This window comes from Myotis lucifugus, unplaced genomic scaffold (genome assembly GCF_000147115.1).
Source record: "Myotis lucifugus unplaced genomic scaffold, Myoluc2.0 scaffold_28, whole genome shotgun sequence".
Lineage (NCBI taxonomy): Eukaryota > Metazoa > Chordata > Mammalia > Chiroptera > Vespertilionidae > Myotis > Myotis lucifugus.
In genome coordinates, this window is record NW_005871076.1 from 2,589,479 (window position 1) to 2,592,457 (window position 2,979).

A 2,979-nucleotide genomic window follows, 5' to 3' on the forward strand; every position below is an offset into this window, starting at 1 on the left:
TTATCTTCCTCACTGATCACATGGCATTTAGTAGATCCTCAATAAATTCTGAATGAATTCTATATATACACACAGGTTATTCATCCTCTTTTAAAACACTTTGAATGACAGCTCACTGTTTCAAGATTTTATAGTTGTGCAGATATAATTATTTTATTTTTGTGCAGTTAAATTATTATGAGGTCAAATGTCTTTCCTTTTTAAGTCATTTTTTATTTAACAGATTCTAATCAAATAGTAACTGCAGTAAATAAACACTTTGAAAAAGCAGGCAGGTATCTGGAGGAACACAACTGCTGATGTCCATAGTTAAACAATTCAAGGACAACTTGGAAATTTCTAAAGCCATTTGCAAAAAAAAAAAAAAAAAAAAAAAAAAAAAAAAAAATCCATGTCAACAGGATTGCAACACAGCTACTTCAAAGGCTAAAGGCTAAAATGTCTATATCTACATGGTTTTATTAACAGGGATTGAATAGTACCTGTATAGCATGACATTCTTGTCTTTGGCCTTAAAGGAAAAGGCAGTCTTTTCTGTTTGCACCAGTTTGAAATATTGCTGAAGTAAGGCTCCCTTAAGATGGATCACTACAGTGCTCATTCACATGAGAAAGTTCAAACAGGAAGTCAAAAGACAAATATGGGGTTTCACGATCCCTTTTTTTGTTTGACTCAGTTAATTGCATGAAATGAAGGATAAACACGCACAAGCATATCTGATCCACAAAACCCCTGGGTACATCAGATGCAAACTATAACCTGTCCAGCATAGACTCAGATCACCAGGCATGTAAAATGGAAGTGGAGCCTGTCTCAGTTGCCTTCCCCTTCCTCAGTTCTCCCCTGTGGAGTCCTTTACTTCAACCAGAAAGAAAGGGAGCTCAGAAAGGCAAGGCATTCTGATAAAAATGTTAGTTCAGCTTTAACTTAAAAGGATCAGCTGGTCCTAGTCTTGTAAGGGATGCATTGCTTGGGCGAACCATATGCGGGAACTTGACCTGGCTACCACTTGACACAGAGAGATTAGAGAGATTCAGCTGCTCTTAGAATTCCAGGTAGTTATGCAGAGTTGTCACTCAAGTTTGGGTTCTCTTTTATGTAGCTGCATTCGGAGATACTCTATCTGAGGCATGTGTAGACAAAGGGAAACACTTATACCTGGAATGTATATTCTCCCAGGTAATCTCTTAGTCTTCTTGGTAAAGGCAGTGCCCAGAAGGCATGGGTGCATTTGTTGATGGTGCGTCTGCGGAGACGCTGCAGCGGTGGTGCTGATGTGTAGAGCGGTTTTGCCAGATGCAGGTGGACAGAGCCGGCCCGGGGGGCTTCTGCGCCGGCCCGCTTATCCCTGCACAGCTGGACATAGAAGTTGATCAGGTGAACCACACTGTCAAATTGCTTCAGCTTGGACTTGACACAGACGATGCAGTCCAATCGGAATTTCCCATCTTGATATTCGATTCGCAGATTAGTCGGTCCCGCTGATGTTTTCGCAGAGATTGTTAGTAGGTAGTCTGGATTCGAACTATCTCTAATCAAGAAAGCCCCTTCTGGTGTCTCTTCTAATTTCTCTTTGGCTTCATTCACAGTCAGACCTCCCCAGTACCAACATGTTTGAGCTCTCACAAGGCCCTTGCCAGACGCGCGGCCTCTGGGGACGGCTCCTTCTCGAACCCCGCATTCCCCCGCCTGCTCCGCGTCCCTTCCCCTCCATTCCCAAAGGGCTTCGGGCACCTGAGAGTCATGGGCGAAGGGTCGCCACAGCAAACACAGCTGGCCGTCCGAGCTGGGGTTCGAGAGGCACCCACGTCCTTCCTGGAAGTTAGTGGGAACCCCAATATGCGCCCCTGCAGAGAATCCAGAATCGTGGAGGATGGGGAGGGGGTGGGGAACTGCTGGTGCTTTCTCCCCAGGTCCTGGTGCAGGGATGGCAAAGGCCCCGCAGGCCTGGTCACCCACAGCTTGCCGGTTCCGCACCCTGTGGTGCCGCAGAACTCCTGGGTTCAGAGCGAGGAGCCTGGAGTTTGGAGGTGCGCGAGTTGCCAGGTTGGCAGGGGTCGGGGGCGTGGCCTAACGGCCACTTCCCCCTGTCTTTCGAGGAGTGTTGAGATGAGCTCATCCCCCCCTCCGCCCCCCCCCCCCCCCGCCCCCGCACTTCCATCTTTGCTCCCTGTTGGGCCTTTGGGACCCACCCCAAGTGGGCTTCTCTTTAAGCATTTGAAAAGGGAACATCCTACCTGTCCCTGTGGAGGGCCTTCAAGGGACTGCTCCTAAACTAGAGCCATCCTGCTTCCTCTTCCCAGGACAATCTCTAATGATCAGGATTCCTCTGAAAGAGGGGCGCCACATCATGCCCCGACATGGTAGCAGCACTGGCACTATGGGATCCTACTGAGCTGATCACTATATTTTTGCTAATAGCCTTAATAACACATTTTCATTATATATTCTATCCATTCTCTCTCAGGTCTCTTTTTCTTTCTTTAATAGGTTGGTTTTTTTTTTAACCGATCTTTTAGAGAGAGGGGAAGGGAGAAGGAGAGAGAGATAGAAACATCCATGAGAGGAATATCACTGATCTCGATCAGTTGCATCCTGTACTCCCCCTGTTGGGGATGGAGCCTGCAACCCTGGCATGTGCCTCCTCAAGGAGGTCATCACTCAACCACTGAGCCACACTCGCCGACAGGTCTCTTTTCCTTTTAACTGTAGGGAAGTCAAATTTCTAATGGATCCTGCTACAATTAACTTTATAACATTAAAAATAAAACTTCATACTTGCATTGTTTAAAGATGACCTGTTTATTTGGGATTTTAGGGTGCTTAGGTCTAAAGACTGAGCTCTGAATAAAATCATGTATTTTGTAGTTAATTGGTACCCTGTCTACTTGATAAGCCTATAAATAACTAGGTTTTAAACAGTCACATTCTGAGTACATTTCCAGATAGGTGCTGCTGACCTTATTAATTCACTGTTCT

At 45.9% G+C, this 2,979-nt stretch overlaps 1 pseudogene; it reads right to left on the reverse strand.

The window, feature by feature from the left end:
* Window positions 1-1,152: 1,152 nt before the first annotated feature.
* LOC102428967 lies at window positions 1,153-1,745 on the reverse strand (annotated as a pseudogene).
* Window positions 1,746-2,979: the final 1,234 nt, after the last annotated feature.